This window comes from Schistocerca americana, chromosome 6, assembly GCF_021461395.2.
Source record: "Schistocerca americana isolate TAMUIC-IGC-003095 chromosome 6, iqSchAmer2.1, whole genome shotgun sequence".
In the NCBI taxonomy this organism is placed as follows: Eukaryota; Metazoa; Arthropoda; class Insecta; order Orthoptera; family Acrididae; genus Schistocerca; species Schistocerca americana.
In genome coordinates, this window is record NC_060124.1 from 131,625,358 (window position 1) to 131,650,208 (window position 24,851).

At 40.0% G+C, this 24,851-nt stretch overlaps 1 non-coding gene across 1 annotated transcript; it reads right to left on the bottom strand.

Moving 5' to 3' along the window:
- Positions 1-13,097: 13,097 nt before the first annotated feature.
- On the bottom strand, positions 13,098-13,172 carry Trnas-cga. The gene has a single exon. It is a non-coding gene; the product is annotated as a tRNA-Ser (tRNA).
- Positions 13,173-24,851: the final 11,679 nt, after the last annotated feature.

The window sequence follows — 24,851 nt, forward strand, 5'->3', positions numbered from 1 at the left end:
CACTGAAGTATTTAATTGCTCATCCACTGTGGTTGTAGGTGGCTGATACTCTTCGTCACTGTCATGTAAATTATCAGAATATTCTTCATTTTTTAGCAGTGTAACACACCTGGAACATAACTTTTGTCCTGGTTTCATGTTAAGTCCCATGCACTGATTCACTTTCAATACTGATTTTATATCAGTTTCTCTGAGACTACACTTCACTGTCTTCTTATGAACCTGAAATGGATCAAAACAACTTCTTTGTAGGAAAGAATACTTATCCAGAAACACTTTCATATGATGATAACAAACACTAAAGTTTCCTGGAACTGTACTTCTTGTGCCCACAGGGTGTATCCCAGATCTCTATAGCAACAAATCTTGGTCCAATTCATCCAGATCATACAGTACAAAGCGAATGCCACATTTTGTTCCATATGTTGTTTTATGACATTCAGATGCTTGTGCTCTACCAATACTGCAACTTGTTTGAACAAAAGCACCACTAGTACACTCTTCTGCCTCCATACTGACTTTCCACAACAGTACTGACCAGTCTGAACTAGAATCTTAAAAACATGAGTAACCTGTAATTGTTGCTTGTTTTCTTCGTTGTTCCTGCCTAACAATGAGTCATTCTGTCCCTGAATACTACCATTGTTTAACTTTCTGTTGCCTAATGGTTCCCAACAATTGCTGCAGCTTTATCTGAAACAAGCTGTCCGCATCACTATTAATTACTTGCTAAATTGTGTTAAAAGAAATGTAACCAATTACATCTCTGTCAACTTTTATTGTACACAAATGCCTTGCAATAACAAGTTGAAATTTTGCCACATATTATATTATGGTCTACTTATGCAGTGTTTGAAATTTGGCTTGGATATCATTTGTCCCTTTTCTGTTACCACATTTAGAAAATCCATGTTTTTCAGGTAATTTTTCATATTTTTGTATTTTCGTGTGCATGTAACTCTGTTTTTGTGACTGATACGAGCAAGATGAGTTCTGTGTGTATTTAGGCCACATTAAGCTTACCACAAAAAATTTATACCCTTTTTGAATGAATTATATTTGGCATAGAGGTTCAAATGGTTCAAATGGCTCTGAGCACTATGGGACTTAACATCAGTGGTCATCAGTCCCCTAGAACTTAGAACTACTTAAACCTAACTAACCTAAGAACATAACACACATCCATGCCCGAGGCAGGATTCGAACCTGCGACCGTAGCAGTCTCGCGGTTCCGGACTGAGCGCCTAGAACCACTAGACCACCGCGGCCGGCCTTGGCATAGGGGGCCCTTACAATATGTACCTTTTAACATATTACATTTTTTTAATCACATTTTGGAATTTTTTATTTTCCCTCAGAAATATGTTGTTGGCATTTTGATTCATAGTGTGTGTTCTCTCAGTGGATGTTACTGGGTTGTAAAAATTTCACTGGACTGTGTGGAATAGTTCCAAAGTTATTAAGACGTAAAGTTGGGTCTGAAGATAGATTGCCACATGCGGGTTGCAATTTCCGGGTCACGCCACTTTCTTTCACAAGTCAAAATTCTGGAACTAATTGTCAGGGGAACTTAAAATTTTGTACATGAGTGTTCCATACTCGGTAGCATTGGTGTGCTAAATTTCAGCCAAATCTGACAATATCAGCTGGAACATTTTCTCAAATTGGTTGAATTGACATGGAATGACCCTACATTTCGCATGAGAAATTCGAGATGTCTAGCCAACAACATTGCTGTCTTGGATTGGGTAAAGTGAATGTTTAAAACTGGGGGATCTATGTTGGTGCGGAAATGGTTAGAACTGCTGTATACATCCAAGCCATTTGTTTGATTCAAAGTGTGCCACAGCAGGGGCAGTCACAAGGAGTTGGCGACCAAATGTCAAGGATTATCTCAGCCTGTGATGGGCAGTGAGGTATAAAGAATGTGCCATCCTGTCTGCTCCCTTGGCAGCTGGGGCTAGTGAAGTGACCAGTGTATTGGGTGAGTGGTGACAAAGCAGACATGTGTGTTGCGTGAAAAGATTCAAAATGATGGGTGTTTGTGCTGGACGATTATTCCACTCATGTAAATTGATTGGTTGACTGCTCGGTCAATGGCACTCATGAGATGATGTAATGTCTCTTCCGGCAGCAGGTTGCACAACCGCTCTTCCCAGCGGATGGCGCGGTCTTCGTGTTCGCAAGTTTATGTGATTGGTTGGATTTTTTTCACCTGATATGTTTAGTGGCAACATTGCAATGGAGGAGGAAACTTGTGTTCTCAAACGTTGGTGCATACAAGATCTCAGATACATTTATCACTACAATCTATTTGTGGTGGAAATTTCGTTACTTGATTTCCATAATGTTTGTCTGTGCTACTCAAGCACTGAAAACACATTTTATTATGAAGAAGGATCATCTCAAGGTGGTGGTGAGTGTTTTAAGATATGTATTTGACTCCTGTAAATTGTTAAACAATTAATTTGATAGGGACTATTGACCTCTAGTTTTGATATTTAAATTTCGTTAGGAACACAGTATTCTGAGGAGAGATGAAAAGCTCCATCTGCATGTCTGGAGACAGACAAACAGGAAGTAGCCTCTTGAGAGAGAGACAGACAAGTTGCAAGTCTGGAATTTCCTGATCAACAGATTAATTGATTGATTTAATTAATTAGTCAATTAATTTGCTATCAAAATTGTGCTTGAATTGTTGAGGGGAGTTCCCAGAGAGGTGGGGAAGGGCAAGGGTTTCTCGGGAGGAGAGATTATTCCCAGGGGATCATAAATCAAGTCTGAGTGGGTCATAAACTACTTAGCCAAACAATAGCTTAAGGTCATAAATCAATGGAGTTTTCCCCTGAATGTATGCAAATGCACTAACAAAATGTGCCATAAGAAAGGTTATCCCACTGCTTGCGTCATTAAGACAGCTGGCTGTGGATTGCTTTGTTACAATACCAAAAAAAAGAAAAATGTTCTCAATATTATTGCTGAGCATCTGTGATTCCCACCACAGACTCATGTTCATGTTCATTGACAATGGAGTGAATAGAAGATCACCAGACTATTCTGTGTTTAAGAATTGACTGCTTCTAATAAGTGAATTGACAGTTAAATTAAATTTCCTCAAACCAGACATTTCGAAGGCTGTGATCAATTCCCTCTTGGAATTGATGGTGATTAAGGATTCGGTATGTCATCTCTCTTATTGTGTTATTATAGAGACAATTTTTTTTCAAAGAGTTTTCAGATACAGTCTGCGTAAAGCTGGAAGATATGTCGAATGTGTGTTTGGCATTCTTGCTAAGGTATGCAGAATTTTTGATCGGTCCTCAAATGTATCTCCAGAATTTGCTGAAGATATTACAAAAACTTAGTGTATGTTGCACAATTTTGTTTGTGACCAAGACAGATACAGATTTGAAGACACTTTGAGTACTAGTATGTCACAGGTCACATGAACAGATCCCATAGGTTGTAAGAAATGTGAGTGACTTTCACCAATCATCCTCTTCTCTAAAATATGTTTTCCTCTGTCGCCCGATGAAAACTTCAATTTTCTGCAGTTTATCTGAGTATTCCTTCGCACCCCATGTTGCACATCAATGGATGTTTTTCAGCTTCACAGATGAAATATTATATATTGACATCCATATCTGGCCAACAGTATGACCGACATGACCGTACTACCAAATAACAGGGAGTAGCAATCACAATGCATCATGAGCTGACTGTTAATGTACTGCACAAGCTGCTGCTTGGCCGGTTAGCAGTGCCACTGAGTGGCATCATGTGAAGGCCACTGCTGGAAGCAAGGCTCCACCAGCAGTGCCCCAGGGGCACAGAAGTGCCCCTGGTTGTGGTAGTATGCCACTGAGCACCACAGTAAGTGCAGTGGCACTGCACTTCTGGAGGCCCAATCTAAACCAGTGCTTTGCCAGCAGAAGTGCCACTGAGAAATGGTTATCAGTGTCTCCACATAAAGGCAGCGTGAGTGTGAGAAATATATTAATGGGTTAAATATTCACTGACAAAAAATATTACTGCATAAAAACATAAAATGTATGCTGTAGTCATGCGAGTGGTTTCCATCGCATCAGTTACCTAAATTTTCATTATTATTATCACATCTCTCGCTGCACGATCAAGAGCGTCTGATTTTTGCCGACGTCTGCGGTGGTGGAGGTTCTCCGCTCTCTACGATACACCACTGTATGACCTGTCGTTACACAGCTCACGGTAAGGTGAGCGGCAGCCGTGCACCATTCACATACGAATTTGCCGTAAGAGTAAAATCAACTTCACATACAAAGCATGAGATGAACCCATCAAAGATCCAAAAGAGCAACATAAAGTAACTTTTTTATTTTATAATCGATCAAGCACTAAATGCACTAGATGACAGATTTAAACAACTTAGTAATCATAGTAACCATTTTCAGTTCTTATATCATGTATACAATTTAAATACCAAGTCCAAGGAAATGCTACTAAAACACTATAAGCATTTAGAATGCATTTTAACTGATGGTGATTCTGTTGTCATAAGTGGGGTTTAATTGTGAGGGAAATTTCTGCAGTATCTGCACTCTTGGCAAAAGAAAGTGCAAGCAATGTACTGAGTTTAATTACAAAGTTAAATTTTGTCCCAAATCTTACTAGTCCTTTAAGAATATTGCTAATGACACCAAAAACTGAAGCAAGTGATGATACGTGTTTCTCAAAGTTAAAAATTAACTAAAAACTTTTTATGTTCGAATGCAGAAAATCATCTTAACAGTTTGGCCATTTTGGTAATTGAGCATGGAATCTGCTGATCAAGTAAATTTAAAATATTTAATGAGAAAGTTTGCAGAACTTAGAAATATTGTTGTGATTAGTTGGCGTTACCTTGTTTTATTTTCAACGTAAGGGCATTTAAAAACGTAAAAATTATATGGTTAACAATTTGTGGCTAGGTAGAGACATTTCTTAATCCATTCATTCTGTTTTGTACTCCCTGATTATCAATGTAATGTTATAAGATTCTTTCTAAAAATATGCTTTTATTGAAATTTCCATCTTTTTTGCAAAAAAAATATGTTTTTGAAATTCTGTGCATACATACGCAATACATCATTTTTGATTAAAAAAATCGAGATAGTTAATTGATCTTTTTTTTGCATCTATATGAAAATAAGTACTTTTTTGGTAACAAGCACATCAGATATGACTGTAATACATAATTTTTTAAATAAAAAATTTTTTGGTATTCCGTGCATATATATGCTTGTATCTTCAGAAATATGTGTTTCCATCAAAAAGAGGTACTTTTCTCATGATCGGCCGGCCGCGGTGGTCTAGCGGTTCTGGCGCTGCAGTCCGGAACCACGGGACTGCTACGGTCACAGGCTCGAATCCTGCCTCGGGCATGGGTGTGTGTGATGTCCTTAGGTTAGTTAGGTTTAAGTACTTCTAAGTTCTAGGGGACTTATGACCTAAGATGTTGAGTCCCATAGTGCTCAGAGCCATTTTTTTCTCATGATCAGCACATGTACCCCCTAAAGTGCATAAGTGCCCTTTGCGCAATGCTCCAGTTTTCTCTCTCTGAACTAAAGTAGTTTTCCTTAGGTACACTTTAGTCTTGCAGATATAAATAATATTTATATTCAGCTCTCAAGGTTATTATGGCTGTGTAACATGAATTTATATTTACTGTTAGTTCAGAAGCGTCTAACCGCCAGTGACTTAAGCATTACTGCAAGCAAATGGCCAATCCAATAATCAATTGAAGTCATGGGATGGGGAAGCGGCAAATGACTTTTTGGGTAAATGAAAGGTAACATATAAATCTTACAATCTATATTCCGCAGAATAACACTTACATTCTCAGACAAGAGCAGACAGACAGCGTTTTTACAGGTTTCGTCACCAATCGCGGTGATTGAGACCTACTTTCATGAAACAAGACAAACGAATGTGTCCTCCTTCATCAAACAAAAAAGGACAATGATAATAATAATTTTACACTGTCAGTGATTTTATTTCAATTACATATAAACATGTTGTGTGTAAACCAGAGGTTGTACAGAGTTTCAGGGAGAGCATAAGAGAACAATTGACAGGAATGGGGGAAAGAAATACAGTAGAAGACGAATCGGTAGCTCTGAGGGATGAAGTAGTGAAGGCAGCAGAGGATCAAGTAGGTAAAAAGACGAGGGCTAGTAGAAATCCTTGGGTAACGGAAGAAATATTGAATTTAATTGATGAAAGGAGAAAATATAAAAATGCAGTAAATGAAGCAGGCAAAAAGGAATACAAACGTCTCAAAAATGAGATCGACAGTAAGTGCAAAATGGCTAAGCAGGCATGGCTAGAGGACAAATGTAAGGATGTAGAGGCTTATCTCACTAGGGGTAAGATAGATACAACCTACAGGAAAATTAAAGAGACCTTTGGAGAAAAGAGAGCCACTTGTATGAATATCAAGAGCTCAGATGGAAACCCAGTTCTAAGCAAAGAGGGGAAAGCAGAAAGCTGGAAGGAGTATATAGAGGGTCTATACAAGGACAATATACTTGAGGACAATATTATGGAAATGGAAGAGGATGTAGATGAAGATGAAATGGGGGATGCGATACTGCGTGAAGAGTTTGACAGAGCACTGAAAGACCTGAGTCGAAACAAGGCCCCGGGAGTAGACAACATTCCATTAGAACTACTGATGGCCTTGGGAGAGCCAGTCCTGACAAAACTCTACCATCTGGTGAGCAAGATGTATGAGACAGGCGAAATACCCTCAGACTTCAAGAAGAATATAATAATTCCAATCCCAAAGAAAGCAGGTGTTAACAGATGTGAAAATTACTGAACCATCAGTTTAAGAAGTCACAGCTGCAAAATACTTAAGCGAATTCTTTACAGCCGAATGGAAAAACTGGTAGAAGCTGACCTCGGGGAAGATCAGTTTGGATTCCGTAGAAATATTGGAACACGTGAGGCAATACTGACCCTACGACTTATCTTAGCAGAAAGATTAAGGAAAGGGAAATCTACATTTCTAGCATTTGTAGACTTAGAGAAAGCATTTGGCAATGCTGACTGGAATACTCTCTTTCAAATTCTAAAGGTGGCAGGGGTAAAATACAGGGAGCGAAAGGCTATTTACAATTTGTACAGAAACCAGATGGCAGTTATAAGAGTCGAGGGACATGAAAGGGAAGCAGTGGTTGGGAAGGGAGTGAGACAGGGTTGTAGCCTCTCCCCAATGTTATTCAATCTGTTTACTGAGCAAGCAGTGAAGGAAACAAAAGAAAAATTCGGGGTAGGAATTAAAATCCGTGGAGAAGAAATAAAAACTTTGAGGTTCGCCGATGACATTGTAATTCTGCCAGAGACAGCAAAGGACTTGGAAGAGCAGTTAAACGGAATGGATAGTGTCTTGAAAGGAGGATATAAGATGAACATCAACAAAAGAAAAACAAGGATAATGGAATGTAGTCGAATTAAGTCGGGTGATGCTGAGGGAATTAGATTAGGAAATGAAACACTTAAAGTAGTAAAGGAGTTTTGCTATTTGGGGAGCAAAATAACTGATGATGGTCGGAGTAGAGAGGATATAAAATGTAGACTGGCAATGGCAAGGAAAGCATTTCTGAAAAACAGAAATTTGTTAACATCGACTATAGACTTGAGTGTCAGGAAGTCGTTTCTGAAAGTATTTGTATGGAGTGTAGCTGTGTATGGAAGTGAAACATGGACGATAATTAGTTTGGACAAGAAGAGAATAGAAGCTTTCAAAATGTGGTGCTACAGAAGAATGCTGAAGATTCGATGGGTAGATCGCGTAACTAATGAGGAGGTATTGAATAGAATTGGGGAGAAGAGGAGTTTGTGGCAAAAGTTGACAAGAAGAAGGGATTGGTTGGTAGGACATGTTCTGAGGCATCAAGGGATCACAAATTTAGCATTGGAGGGCAGCGTGGAGGGTAAAAATCGTAGAGGGAGACCAAGAGATGAATACACTAAGCAGATTCAGAAGGATGGGGGTTGCAGTAGGTACTGGGAGATGAAGGAGCTTGCACAGGATAGATTAGCATGGAGAGCTGCATCAAACCAGTCTCACGACTGAAGACCACAACAACCACAACAACAACATAAACATGTTGGTTCTTTTAGTGGCGTAATGTTTTCACCACACTTATATTTCAATGTTTGTTTGTCATTACTGTCTTTGACAGCCTCCATAACTCAGTTTCAGTCTTTATTCCATCATTTACGAAAAAAGTTTGTGGCAGAGATGGCACAATGGGTTACTGAAAAGTAAAAGATCTGATAGAGAAGACATAAAAGCGATTGAAACAGAAAATGGGGATATTATCAGGGACATGGAAGGTATCAGAGAAGAAATGAAGAATTGTTTTGAAATCTTAGTGAATGGAGAAGGTCCACAGGAAAGTGATATCGACGACATTGAATTAGGAGAGGAGCAGGATCCAATCTCTTGGTTAGAAACTAAGAATTCCCTGAAACAGATGAAAAGTGAGAAGGCAGCTGGAGTAGATGAGCTGACAGCAGATATTATTAAAGTCGCAGGAGTCTGTGCTAGGGGTGATATGGAAAGAAAACAAAGTGCCAGATGAATGGAAAAAATGAATTATAAAACCATTGTTCAAGAAAGGTAATAGAAAGAAATGCATCAACTACCGAAGAATCACACTCCCTCAAGATAATGGAAAAGGTCATAAAAAAAAAAGATTGTGAAAATTCTAGAACACCAATTAGAGGAACAACAGCATGGTTTCAGAAGTAATAGGGGAACAATAGATCTCTTTTTCTTCCTCTGTCAGTTAATGGAGAAGTATTGGGAAAAAGGAAAGGAGTTGATAGTAGTATGTGTGGATTTGGAAAAATCATATGACAGTGTACTGCGGGATAAAATATGGGAATGCTTAAGACAATGTAATCTTCCTGATTCATTAATTAAAAAAGTCCAAATCCTGTACGATGGTCATGAGAGCAGTGTACAAGTAGGAGGTAAAAGATCAAAATAGTTTAAGACAAAGAGAGGTGTTCAGCAAGAAAGTTCACTCTTCCCTTTACTCTTCATTACACTTATGGACACAATCATGAATGAAATTAAGGAAGAAGAAAATGAAGATCTCAATGCTTTTGTTTTTGCTGATGACATCGCCATTTGGGAAGAGACGGAAATGGAGGTTCAGAGGAGACTAGATAACTGGAACACAAAATTTAAAAAAATTCAAATTAACTGTGAGTAGGAACAAGCCAGTGGCAATGAAGATGAGCAGGATGCCCGCACCTTGTAACTTTATACTGGAGGGGGAGAAGGTTGAATATGTGAAAAGTTTCAATTATCTGGGTAGCATCATACCACACAATGGAAGTTCCAAACTAGAAGTCTTCAACAGAATAACAAAAGGATCTAGCTTCTTCCACCAAGTATGAAATCTAATCTAGGAGGTCCCTCTAAGAGCCAAACAGAGAACATATTAAACTTATCTCCTGCCAATCACAATGTATAGTCTAGAGGCCTGTGTCATAACTGAGAGAGAAGAGAGTCAAAAACAAGGATGTGAAATTAAGTTCCTTAGGTCAGCTCTACAAAAAAACTAGGAGAGAGAGAGAGAGAGAGAGAGAGAGAGAGAGAGGGGGGGGGGGGGGTCAGGAGACCTGCAGGTGACATTGACTACAGAAGAGAGGATGAGTGCTTTGAGATTGAAGTGGTTCGGTAATGTGAAGCGAATCCACCCAACTCAAAACTCCACGCCAGTATTTGGAGATGGAGGTAACAGGAAGAAGACCAATTGGGCAGCCTAGTAAGAGATGGACAAACCAGGTTAAGGAAGATCTCAAGAGAAGACGAGTAACATGGTATGTAGTGGAGAGAGAAAAGCTATACCATTGATGATGATGATGACAGACATAAGGTACTTCAAAGGGTACAAAATAGGTGTTTTCTGACATACCAGTTTTGGGAAAGGTAATTTAAGCAGCTGCACCAGTTTTGAATACTGGGAAATGAGGAATATGTGGTCGGGAAGAAGAGTAGCGAGTGCATACAGGGTCACTGTTAATCATTGTTGTTGCTCAAGTAGATATATCATTAACTGTCAGCTGATACGGGAGATGCTATTCAGTTTCTCTAATATAATGTGGGAGGTTATTCCAGAGTTGTGTTCCTGCTACTGAGAAGGACTTAGGGAAACTGGCTGAAAGGTAGAGTGGGACAGTAACAATTTTGCTCTGATGGGGATGGGTGTTTCTGCCACGTTGATCAGACACGAGTGTTAAGGTTGAGGAGAGATATGAGGGAAGCATACATTGATAAGACAGTAGAGAAGACATAGGATATGGAAATCTCTGCACTTGTCTGCATGCACCCATGTTAGCTGTGCATATGATGGTATAATATGATGAAACAGTCAAAGATCACAGATATTATGAACACAGGCATTCATAACCAGTTCCAGGCAATGTGAGCTTTCCTGAGAAAGACCTTGCAGACTAACATCACTGCAATCAATAATTGGGAGTGTAAGTGTGCAGGTTTCTTTTTCAGGTCAGGAGGAAAGAGCTTTTTACGTTTTTGTAGGGCACAGAGAGATGCTGATGCCTCCTTGCACATTGCAGTTACATGCTCTGTCCAATTTAGATTTTCACCCATTATTACTCCTAGACTCTTTGCTGAAGAAGAAAGTTGATATTTGTCCCTTTTAGAGATAAAGATGGTCGGAATTCCCAGCATTTCAGGCTAATGAGCTTAGCATGACCAATCTGTAGTGCTTGGCTTCTGGATGGGTTGAGCTTTAATCCTATAGCCTTCACCCATTCTGGCAGTGCAGACAGGTCAGTATTGAGACACTCAATGGTTGTCTTTGGGTTTATTGGTTTTGCACTTACATACAATTGGAGGTCATCAGCATACATGTGGTATTTGCAACAGGACAAAACTGATGACAAATCATTGACATACAATGAAAATAAAAAGAGAATATAGGATGTACCGAATCCTGGGGGATGCCTGATGCTACCCGCCTCCATTGTCACTATGGTGTCGGACAAGACACATTGCTGGCGAGATGTAAAGTATGAGCAAAACCATGCACTGCACCTTGGCAAGTAAAATGTCAAATTTGACAGTGTCAGAGACTTTGCTGAATCTACAAAGCGTGGTAGTCATTTTGTGTGCACCCATGGCAAGCTTCAGGTCATTTTTTACCTGTATTAATGTAGACGTTGTGCTGCACTGTTTATGGTAACCTAATTGGTATGCTTCTAGTAGCTTGCTTGTGGTTAGTTAGTTCGTTATCTGGTTATGGACTATATTTTTAAGGCCTTGGACAGTGCAGGAAGAATTCAAATAAGTCAGTGGTCAGAGGGTGTTGTGGCAATGTCATTTTTAGGTAGTGGCTTGACTAGTCCGTGTTTCCAGGCCTCAGTAAAAACTTGTGGTTAAAGATTGACGATATCTCTTGTAGTGGCAGTAGTGGGTCAGTAATTAGCTTCATCAGTTGGACTATGATGCCATCGTGTCCAGCAGATGCTGACCTGATATGCACTAAGTGTTTTTGATGGTATTGCAAGTACAGGATGATTATAATTGAAGTTAAACTTTCAAACCACTGTACAAATAACACCACTGGCTAGAATGACATCAAATTGCGACACAATAATATCGGAGAAGGGAGAAAATGTATGGCAGAAGAAAAATAAAAATAGTTACTAAATGTAGCAATAGATGGCGCTGTAATCATAATAATTTAATAATGGTTGACTACAAATGACAAATGAATCATACAACAATGCCTAAGGTGTACGTTTGACATAAAACAAACTGTACTACTCACTATGCATGAGTGTACAGGTGTGATACCATTAGTTACGTAAGCCCCATCCACCACGGCAAGGTCATATCACATTGGATGGGAAAAATCGGTTTTTAATTGTCCTGAGGCCAAAAATCGCATAAAAAGCATCAATCAAAATCAAATCGGATTTTTAATTTCCGTGTGATTGGAGCAAAACATGTTCAGTATGCTGTCCAACATTTTCTGCAAAAGGTTGAAATTGAGAAACAGCGTGTCCCACAACTGATTGAAGTGTTTCCGGGGGGTCACATTCAGAATGTGTTGTGCATTGCATGCCTTCAGTGCAGCTAAGTTTGCAATCGGAACACTGAACACAACATCTTTCAGATAGTCCCACAGCCAGAAGTCACACAGATTGAGATCAGGTGATCACGATGGCCAGGCTGTAGGGAAATGGCAGCTGATAATAATAGCACTTCCGAAATAGTGCTTCAGAAGCTGCTCAATTGAATTTGAAATGTACGGAGGTGCACCATCTTGTATAAAAATGATTCCATCCACACATCCACGCTGTTGGAGAGCTGGAATGACGTGGTTGCGCAAAAAGCACTCGTAGTGCTTACCAGTAACGGTACAGGAAACAGGACAGGAAGCACCTCTCTTCGAAAAAATATGGCCCTATGATAAATGATGCCATAAAACCTCACCACATAGTGACCTTTTCAGGATGAAGTGGTACTGGTTGATTTGTGTGTGGATTTTCTGTTGCCCACATTTGACAATTCTGTGTATTGACATATCCTGTCAGATGAAAGTGGTCTTTGTCTGTTCACAAAATCTTCCACGGCCAATCATTGTCCACTTCCACGCGAGCAAGTAATTCTAAAGTGAAGGTTGCTCTTGTTGGCAGGTAAACAGGATGCATATGATTCTATGGACCGGGCTCACAGGTATGTCCAATGTTCGGGCTATTCTCTGTGCACTACACATTTGCACACCGCCACTTGTCTCCTCCTGCTTTGCTGTGGCCACTGCTTCCACTGACGTCAAATCAATTCGCTTCCTCCCACTACCAGTTTGCACACCAAACAAACCCATCTTTTCGAATTTCCAAATCATTTTCTCCAGACCCACGGCAGTCGTCGGACGAACGCCTTTTTTCAAACCCTTCAGTGTCCAGAACTTCTGCAGAGGGACGTGTGCACAGTCATCATTCTTGTAATACAGCTTTACAAGAAGAGCGTAATCCTGCATTGAAACAATCATAGCTAATGAAACTTCCTGGCAGATTAAAACTGTTTGCCCGACCGAGACTCGAACTCGGGACCTTTGCCTTTCGCGGGCAAGTGCTCTACCAACTGAGCTACCGAAGCATGACTCACGCCCAGTACTCACAGCTTTACTTCTGCCAGTACCTCGTCTCCTACCTTCCAAACTTTACAGAAGCTCTCCTACGAATCTTGCAGAACTAGCACTCCTGAAAGAAAGGATATTGCGGAGACATGGCTTAGCCACAGCCTGGGGGATGTTTCCAGAATGAGATTTTCACTCTGCAGCGGAGTGTGCGCTGATATGAAACTTCCTGGCGGATTAAAACTGTTTGCCCGACCGAGACTCGAACTCGGGACCTTTGCCTTTCGCGGGCAAGTGCTCTACCAACTGAGCTACTGAAGCACGACTCACGCCCGTTACTTCTGCCAGTACCTCGTCTCCTACCTTCCAAACTTTACAGAAGCTCTCCTGCTAGTGTCTGTATGTGTGTGGATGGATATGTGTGTGTGTGTGCGCGCGCGAGTGTATACCCGTCCTTTTTTCCCCCTAAGGTAAGTCTTTCCGCTGCCGGGATTGGAATGACTCCTTACCCTCTCCCTTAAAACCCACTTCCTTTCGTCTATCCCTCTCCTTCCCTCTTTCCTGATGAGGCAACAGTTTGTTGCGGAAGCTTGAATTTTGTGTGTATGTTTGTGTTTCTATCGACCTGCCAGCGCTTTTGTATGGCAAGTCACATCATCTTTGTTTTTTTATATATATATATATATATATATATATATATATATATATATATATATATATATATATATATATAAAGCTTGAATTTTGTGTGTATGTTTGTGTTTGTTTGTGTGTCTATCGACCTGCCAGCGCTTTCGTTCGGTAAGTCACCTCATCTTTGATTTTATATATAATTTTTCCCACGTGGAATGTTTCCTTCTTATATATATCCGATAGACACACAAACAAACACAAACATACACACAAAATTCAAGCTTTCGCAACAAACTGTTGCCTCATCAGGAAAGAGGGAAGGAGAGGGGAAGACGGAAGGAAGTGGGTTTTAAGGGAGAGGGTAAGGAGTCATTCCAATCCCGGGAGCGGAAAGACTTACCTTAGGGGGAAAAAAGGACAGGTATACACTCGCACACACGCACATATCCATCCACACATACAGACACAAGCAGACATCCGGGATGGAATGTGACAATACCAGAGAAGGAAAGTTGCTACTCACCATATAGTGGAGATGCTGAGTGGTGATAGGTACAACAAAAAGATTCACACAATTATAGCTTTCAGCCATTAAGGCCTTTGTCAGCAGTACACACACACACACACACACACACACACACACACACCACACACACACACACACACACACACACACACACACACCTGCAGTCTTGAAGAAGTGTGTACTGCTGACAAAGGCCTTAATGGCCAAAAGCTATAATTGTGTGAATCTTTTTGTTGTGCCTATCACGACTCCGCATCTCTGCTATATGGTGAGTAGCAACTTTCCTTCTCTGGTATTGTTACACATGTTATTTGTATCTTTTCTCTCAGTGTCTGAGTAATTTCACTTGCATCCTTTTTCATGACTACGATTGCCAACTTTTTTTTTAGAAACAACATATCTCAAAATTTAAAGGAGAGCTGAATAAAAAGTACGTTTCTATGAGTATTGGTCTGTTGCGAGAAAATGCTGCTTTGTGTGTTCCACATAACGGTCAGATTAGAAAAATGATGTGAAATGTATCAGTTTAATGGATGTTTCTTTACTTTACATAATTCAATTTTTTTTAAATAATTGTAAAATTACTGACTAAAATTCATCTATTGACTAGAAGGAGTTATCATTCAGAAATTCTTGTAACATTTTTTTTTTTTAAACTTTCAGCATAAAATTACTGTATGAGCTGTGAACACCAACACGTGCTGAGAGCCACTTCACGTAAGTGGAATGTTATTACTTACATTAACAGCCCCCCTTCTCCACTCATCCTCCACCAAAGCAGGCAAATGTAGGAGGTAGCAAGCAGCTGCTGTTTTAAGAGGCAGCTGCAGCCAGCAGACAATACACGCCACCTCTCCACTGCTCCTGCTGCCCTGGGCAGCAACACAGGTGACTTAACACATCCCTCCCAGCAGTCCAGAGGTGTGATCACTGTGTCAGACTGTTTATGAAGATGACTAGAGTCTCAACCGTTACACTGAAATAATAGTATACGAGTGCGAATAGCACTTCTCCATACCCACACTCACTACTTTTCAAAGGATGTAAAATGTAAACAGGTTTGAGTTCACGAGTATTATTTGTTCGTATGTAGTCAGTGACAATTTTCTGCATAATGTATTTACCTCCTATACAGATAAATGGATGAATAAGTGCATAAGTGCTGGAGTCAAACTGCTTTTAATTAATGGTCATCATCATAACTTTTAAATAAAATGGAGAGCAAACAGTCACTAAAATTTGGCAATGTTCCTTTCTTCTTCATGTATCCATAAGCTAACTTATGCTGAACTCCATACCCCCAACGATAAATCAGCTTTATTAGTTTCATGTTAATTGCATCTGGAACAACTTAATCCTTAGCAATATATTAATCAGTTTTAAATGATGAAAAGAAGAATTTGTCTATTCAGCACTTACTTTCTTGAGTATGTATAACATTTATTTTTACTTTAGTACACCCCCGAGATGTCTTCACTTGCCTCCCCACCCCTCCAAAGGGGCGGGGGCAATAGGGCTGTCCTCTGTGGTAGGAGTACCTTGGTTGTATATCATAGGTTTAGTTCAGCTAATGAAAGTACTGATCTCACTCAGAAGAATGACCAGATAGCTCAGTCAGCAAAAACACTACAGAGTGGTTTCAGACAAAAGGGCGAATACACAAGTAAATTGACAGAAAAACTACAGACCAGTTTCAACTGAAAAGACAGAATGAAAAATTCTGTCAATATGCAAAACAATAAAGGACTGTCGGCTGTTTTCATTCAGTTGCTTCCACACACTGGTTTCACTGAAAAGAATGAATCAATAATCCAACTGATACATAAAACTCAAAATTAATGAGTAGGTTGTTTTCCACCCCCCAAATGAATCAATTGTCTTCACTTGGTTGTTCCCTTTATTAGTATGAGGTACGTTAAAAATCATCATCAAGGTGTTTTTATTGACTATGATGGTGCTTCGATGAAATCAGTTGTGTGTGTAATGACATTATGGGTAATAAGAATGGTACAACATGAATCTTATCCCTAAATGCAATTAATTGAGGAATAAAGGAGCAACTTAACCATATGTCAGAAGCACGGAGTTGTCGACAGGCACACAAAAAAGAATGCAAACTTTGCTAGTTTTTAAAAGAAATCTTCGGATGAGCTAGAGCACACTCAATATTTAGATTTGCTCCAATTATCTCTAGATATTGAGAGCTCATTTTCTCATTTGAAAAATATAGTGTCAGGCAGGAGATTTGACAGGACTAACAAATTTTAAAAAGCATTTGGTTGCAATTTCCAACCAATAAGCTGATAATTCACTGTAATGGATAGGCTTTCTTGACATATTTTCATTTTCCTTTCAGGTACAGATAGTATTTTGCTCATCTTTCAAAATATAACACAACACAATGTTAACATATATATGAGTTCCTAAATAGTCCAAGCTAGTAAATAAAAAGGTGTAATGTAAGGTTTTCCTATATTGCCTTTTAATGCCTATTTTAGTTATTTACAATGCCTTTTTTTCTGCCTGTTTTAATGATTTATAGAGCCCAAACTTCCGGCCTCTGGTGATTAATATTGGAGACAAACTATTCAACGATAAATCAATACACAGTGTTCAACTTTTAAGCCATTTTTTAGAAGTGGTAACAGAAAGGAGAAGTACATAATTTATTACAAGAAAGAATAGGCAGTCTCGGTTGCAAAATGGTTATTTATTTATTTATTTAATTTGTGACACATTTCACTCTCACAGGAGCATCATCAGACATCTGGAGGAATTAATTACACAGTGATTAAATGTAATAATTCATTTCAAATATATTTTTAATTCACTGATGTACACGAAAATCATAACTGGAATGAAAGTTCCTCAGAAATTAGAAGTGTGTGGGACTGAGACACTAAAACACAACTTCTGCCTTTCGCAAACAAACACACTATGAATAGAGCTATCTAGTGTCATCGTAACTGCTGCCTACTTCCCGTCTGCTGTGCAGTGAACTATCTTAGTTTAAGTATTAACTGTATTTTTCTTACTTGTCACTTCTTCTTCCGTGTGTTTTTTGCTTTTAGGAAGCTGTAATTGCCGAGTGCTAGTAATATTGTTCCATAGATTTAGTGTCTGTTTTGAATACAGTCAGAGAGAGTCCCTTTAGTCAGCCACAGTGCCAGTAGTGCTAGTGTTTGTTTTGAATACAGTCCAGAGACAGGTAGTGCTATTTTCATTTTTTTCTACAAGAAGTGGCTAGCAATCACAGTTTAGTCAACAATCAGCCGCCTTTAGTGAATTAGCAGTCTAGTTAAAAGTTGATAAACTCTCTACAGTAAATTGATTCCTTAGGATGGGTAGGATGTGTGACTACTGTGTACGGACGCAGGAGGAGCTGGCCACTGTTCGCGAACAGCTGAGCGTGTTGATGGCCGCGGTCAGCCGTCTTCAGGCTGCTGCCTCGGAGTGTAGTGGCAGTGGGGAGTCTGGTACGTCGCATGGTACACCCCAGGTGTTACATGCTTCACCCACTGTCCCTGCTGTCGAGACATCTCCGCGGGTACCGGGCGCGGTTGGGCCACCTCTCCCCAAGGGGAGTGGCGGGTTCAGCGGCGTTCGCGGCGGAGGGTAAATGTGGGGGCTGGCCGTGTGGCATCCCCCGCTCTGCCTGTGAGTGGACATGGGGCTGCTCCTTCAGCAAGGTCCGAGCAGGCACACGGGGGGAGGGGTTTATTAGTTGTTTGGAGCTCCAACGCTAGGCGGGTGATGGAGCCCCTTAGGAAAATAGTGGAAAGGTTGGGGAAGAAGGCCAGTGTTCACTGTCTGCTTGCCGGGGGGTCTCATCCGAGATGTGGAGGAGGCCCTGCCGGCGGCGATAAGAGAGCACTGAGTGCACCCGACTGCAAATTGTTGCTCATGTCGGCACCAATGACTCCTGCCATCTGTGTTCAGAGGTCATCCTCAGTTCGTACAGGCGGCTGGCGGAATTGGTGAAGGCGGAAAGCCTCGCTTGCGGGGTGGAATCAGAGCTAACTATTTGTAGTATCGTTCCCAGAACCGATCGCGGTCCTCTGGTTTGGAGCCGAGTGGAAGGCTTAAACCAGAGGCTCAGACGATTCTGTGGAGATCTGGGGTGCAAATTTTCACGACCTCCGCTATCGGGTGGAGAAATGTAGGGGCCCCCTGAATAGGTCAGGCGTGCACTACATGCCGGAAGCGGCTACAAGGGTAGCGGAGTACGTGTGGAGTGCACACGGGGGTTTTTTAGGTTAGAGAATTCCCTCCATAGGCCTGACAAGATGCCTCCTGAGACGCGGCAAGGTAAGAGTAGGCAAAATGAAACAGGGAATAACAATATTAATGTGCTAATAGTAAACTGCAGGAGTGTCTATAGAAAGGTCCCAGAACTGCTCTCATTAATAAACGGTCACAACGCCCATATAGTACTAGGGACAGAAAGTTGGCTGAAACCAGACATAAACATTAATGAAATCCTAAACTCAGATTGGAATGTATACCGCAGAGACAGGCTGGACAGTGAAGGGGGAGGCGTGTTTATAGCGATAAGAAGTGCAATAGTATCGAAGGAAATTGACGGAGATCCAAAATGTGAAATAACTTGGGTGAAGGTCACTGTTAAAGCAGGCTCAGACATGGTAATTGGATGTCTCTATAGGCCCCCTGGCTCAGCAGCTGTTGTGGCTAAGCACCTGCAGGATAATTTGGAAAATATTTCGAGTAGATTTCCCCACCATGTTATAGTTCTGAGTGGAGATTTTAATTTGCGGGATATAGACTGGGAGACTCAAACGTTTATAACGGGTGTCAGGGACAAAGAATCCAGTGAAATTTTTTAAAGTGCATTATCTGAAAACTACCTTGAGCAGTTAAACAGAGAACCGGCTCATGGCGATAACATATTAGACCTTCTGGTGACAAACAGACCCGAACTATTTGAAACAGTTAACGCAGAACAGGGAATCAGCGCGATCATAAAGCGGTTACGGCATTGATGATTTTAGCCGTAAATAGAAATATTAAAAAAGATAGGAAGATTTTCCTGTTTAGCAAAAGTGACAAAAAGCAGATTTCAGAGTACCTGACAGCTCAACACAAAAGTTTTGTCTCGAGTAAAGATGGTGTTGAGGATCAGTGGACAAAGCTCAAAACCATCGTACAATATGCGTTAGATGAGTATGTGCCAAGCAAGATCTTAAGAGATGGAAAAGAGCCACCGTGGTACAACAACCGAGTTAGAAAACTGCTGCGGAAGCAAAGGGAACTTCACAGCAAGCATAAACATAGCCATAGCCTTGCAGACAAACAAAAATTACGCGAAGCGAAATGTAGTGTGAAGAGGGCTATGCGAGAGGCATTCAATGAATTCGAAAGTAAAGTTCCATGTACTGACTTGGCAGAAAATCTTAAGAAATTTTGCTCTTATGTCAAAACAGTAGGTGGATCAAAACAATATGTCCAGACACTCTGTGACCAAAATGGTACTGAAACAGAGGATGACAGACTAAAGGCCGAAATACTAAATGTCTTTTTCCAAAGCTGTTTCACAGAGGAAGACTGCACTGTAGTTCCTTCTCTAGATTGTCGTACAGATGACAAAATGGTAGATATCGAAATAGACGACTGAGGGATAGAGAAACAATTAAAATCGCTCAAAAGAGGAAAGGCCACTGGACCTGATGGGATACCAGTTCGATTTTACACAGAGTACGCGAAGGAACTTGCCCCCCCCTTCTTGCAGCGGTGTACTGTAGGTCTCTAGAAGAGTGTAGTGTTCCAAAGGATTGGAAAAGGGCACAGGTCATCCCTGTTTTCAAGAAGGGACGTCGAACAGATGTGCAGAACTATAGACCTATATCTCTAACGTCGATCAGTTGTAGAATTTTGGAACACACATGATGTTCGAGTATAATGACTTTTCTGGAGACTAGAAATCTACTCTGTAGGAATCAGGATGGGTTTCGAAAAAGACGGTCGTGTGAAACCCAGCTCACGCTATTCGTCCACGAGACTGAGAGGGCCATTGACACGGGTTCACAGGTAGATGCCGCATTTCTTGACTTCCGCAAGGCGCTCGATACAGTTCCCCACGGTCGTTTAATGAACAAAGTAAGAGCATATGGACTATCAGACCAATTGTGTGATTGGATTGAAGAGTTCCTAGATAACAGAACGCAGCATGTCATTCTCAATGGAGAGAAGTCTTCCGAAGTAAAAGTGATTTCAGGTGTGCCGCAGGGGAGTGTCATAGGACCGTTGCTATTCACAATATACATAAATGACCTTGTGGATGACATCGGAAGTTCACTGAGGCTTTTTGCAGATGATGCTGTGGTGTATCGAGAGGTTGTAACAATGGAAAATTGTACTGAAATGCAGGAGGATCTGCAGCGAATTGACAGATGGTGCAGGGAATGGCAATTGAATCTCAATGTAGACAAGTGTAATGTGCTGCGAATACATAGAAAGATAGATCCCTTATCATTTAGCTACAAAATAGCAGGTCAGCAACTGGAAGCAGTTAATCCCATAAGTTATCTGGGAGTACGCATTTGGAGTGATTTAAAATGGAATGCTCATATAAAGTTGATCGTTGGTAAAGCAGATGCCAGACTGAGATTCATTGGAAGAATCCTAAGGAAATGCAATCCGAAAACAAAGGAAGTAGGTTACAGTACGCTTGTTCGCCCACTGCTTGAATACTGCTCAGCGGTGTGGGATCCTTACCAGATAGGGTTGATAGAAGATATAGAGAAGATCCAACGGAGTGCAGCGTGCTTCGTTACAGGATCATTTAGTAATCGCGAAAGCATTACTGAGATGACAGATAAACTCCAGTGGAAGACTCCGCAGGAGAGACACTCAGTAGCTCAGTACGGGCTTTTGTTAGTTTCGAGAACATACCTTCACCGAAGAGTCAAGTAGTATATAGCTCCCTCCTACGTATATCTCGCGAAGAGACCGTGTGGATAAAATTAGAGAGATTAGAGCCCACACAGAAGCATACCGACAATCCTTCTTTTCACGAACAATACGAGACTGGAATAGAAGGGAGAACCGATAGAGGTACTCAGGGTACCCTCCGCCACATATTGTCAGGTGGCTTGTGGAGTATGGCTGTACATGTAGATCATGAGCTCTTCTTACAGCCTTACTTCTTTCAGAACTGCCCTCCTATCTCTCAAACCTAGCCCAAGTTCTCCTGGAAACATTCTGGGACTAGCACACCTGGAGGAAAGAATATTGTGGAGAAACTCCTTAGCCATAGCATAGGGGATTAGAATGAATTTTCACTTTGCAGAGGAGTGTACACTGGTATGAAACTTCCTGACAGACGAAAGCCCTGTAAGAAGACCATAACTTGAATCAGAAACCCTTGGCTTTCAAGGGGAAAATGCTCAACCAAACAAGCTTACTTGTTTGGAAAGTGTTTGTTATTAGAAAATAGTTTTAATCTGTCAGGAAGTTAAGAAGAGTTGTTTACAAGTGTTATGGGTGCTAGTCTAATGAAAGCCATAAATGTGTAACAAAAATATGAAAGAGGTCATTAGCTCAAAATACAGTAAACAAACATGTTCTTAACTGTGTGCCAGATGTTCTCTATGTGGTACCATTTGTAATTTAAATATTATGACGGACAAGGTCAACCTATATCCACTAGTTTCCTCAAAACCTTGCCATATCTGGAAGGCTGTTAGACAAAAATTAGCCAAATGTGGGCAGGAAAAGAATTAAGTATGTAATTCCACAATAAAATGTAAATTTAAAAGTATCATGGTAATCTAGATAGGTTGAAGAGAAATTCGACATTAAAAAATATTCATAATGGGGAAAAAAGTCGAGAAAATAGAGAGAGAGAGAGAGAGAGAGAGAGAGAGAGAGAGAGTGAAACATACCAATATATTATTTTTAGGGTAAGCCTGATAGGAAGTGCTGACCTGAAAGTGTCAGGCTGCCACATTTACAGGCTTATATAAATTTCGTAACATTATTATTTCATTAATCTGATCATTTTAAAGCTGAATGTATTATAGTGTCATTAATTTCATTACTTCACTGCTCTGGACAGACTGTTACTAATCGATACTTGAACATGAAACACAAACAGTACTCATTTTGTAATTCCAGAATATCTTGCAAATGAAGTGAAATTAGCTTTTCATTAGCATTTATGTAAAGAACGCATATGCATGTTAGGAACACTTTTCAACTAATAATCTTCATGATATAAGTAACTTTATGAAAAGAATTGTTATCAAATGTATTTTACGAATTTAAATACTTAAAACTAAGAACCAATTAATACGACCGCTAATAAAACTCGGAACGAATTAATACGTAATTCCGTGATGTCAGTCCCTATACAACACCAACTTTTTGATTGTAATCCATCAGTTTTCTGTTTGTAATAATGGATGACGTAACTGTTGAGTGTTAAGACAATATACAATCAGTAAGACAATATACAATCAGTGGCAAATCAACCACCAGGCTCTCAGTTTTCTGACAGTTTTTGTGAGCTAGTTTTGTAACCCGTATTGTGCAATAAACAAGTAATTCTGAAAAAGAAATATCATGTCAACTTCAATTTCTCAAGATTTCTCTTAGCACTACCAAATCATTAGCTACACTGTCAAGAACTCAGCAAGTTGCCGCAAATTTTGATGGAGCAGATACTCGCAAATTCTTTTACAACCACTGCAGCATCGGAGATCACCAAGAAATGAAGATGAGTATTCGCTACTAGCTGTTATGCCCTGTTGCACAGAGAGAGAGCAAAAGAGAAAGAGAAAGAGAAAGAGAGAGAGAGAGAGAGAGAGAGAGAGAGAGAGAGAGAGAGAGAGAGAGAGAAACTTTACAGCTTTGTATTTCAGTGTTTCATTGTGGACCTAGAAAGCATCGGAACACACATTTTGCGGCTGTTATGAGTTGCTTATGATAACACTGAACTTAATGCTGTGATTCTATTTACTGTACATATCAATTAATTGTCTCCTCTGAAGCACACAGCTTCTGTAACAGTTGTGCTTTGAAGTATTCATGTGTGGGAAGCACTGTGAAATGTCAAGGAGACAAGTACACATTGTTGATTTTGTACAGTGATAGACAGAGGATTAAATTTTGATGTAATAAATTTAAATACCTTTATTATAAATAAATAATTGCACAAAATAGACTTCAGGCAGTTCAGAACAATTTCAAAGTTATGTTTTACATGCTGTGATTTGCAAACACCAAATTGGTGCTATTCAGATATTTTAACATTCTGCAGCTGAAAGCAGACTGCAGCCCCTACATGGCAAGAATGGGAGTTAACACTCAAAAACAAAGATCTTATTCACTCTTAATTATTTTTACAGACATCAAGCATAAGAAATTTATTTATGCTCATTGAAATCTCGAGCAATAACAGATTAACTCAATTTCAAGTGTTCTTGGGCAGTTGGATTATTTCAGCTGAATGTACAAATATAGGAACAACAGCAAAAATCACTCACTTTATTCATAGTCACATTTCTTAAAATTAAACAACAAATAATAATTAAAAACTTAAAAATCATACAGCATTAATACACAAATAAAAGCTATATCGCACGATAAATATTAAACAAATACATGCAACTATAGATGTACAACATAGTTGTACAATTCAAGGAGAATGTAGGTATCACATTAACACTTTTACATAAAATATAAATACAAATACAGCAAATTTACATCAAAATATATTTACAGATATGACATCCTGCTGTTCTAACTGCAGGCTGATATGAGCTAATATAAATGAATGTTGTGTCATTGATCTATTCAACATTCAAAGCATAAACATTTGAAATATAGTGCCATTTAGATTATACTTTAACTTTGTAACTGCAAAGTAGTTCTTTAATGAAGAAATGTCATTATTATTATTATTATTATTATTATTGCTTTCTCATACATATTTAAAGTTAATGTTCATTCCATAGGGCGAGTTTCAAATCAACATCAAAATGTATGGACAAGTTAGTTTTCTTCCCATAAATTTTATAAAAATTTGTCAGCAGTAATTAATTCCCAAATGGTTATTCATATGCATCTGAAAATTATTGAAAAATGTAGGAAGACATGAAAATAGTTCAAATTAGGGCAATGCTGAAACCAGTAAGTAGAAAACCATTGGGCTCCACTTGAAATACCTTAGACCATACTTCTAGGGAGGAGGTGGGAAGGGGTAGGGGGTGGGAAGGGGGAGGGGGGAAGGGGGAGTGGGGGGGGGGGGGGGGGAAAATTACGCACACACTTGTGGTCTCTCTTCCTGCTGAAGGTAATCTTACACTAATAACAATCAGAAGACCTAAAAGGAGTCACATGAAAGTGTGTGGTGTGTATGAGGAAGAGAGGAGTAGTTGGAGATTGGAGGCAGGGAAGGGGAGGGGGGGAGGGGGCGGAGTGAGACAAATAGAGAGAGAGAGAGAGAGAGAGAGAGAGAGAGAGAGAGAGAGAGAGAGAGAGAGGGGGGGGGGGGGGGGGGGGATGAGACAAACTGAACCGGG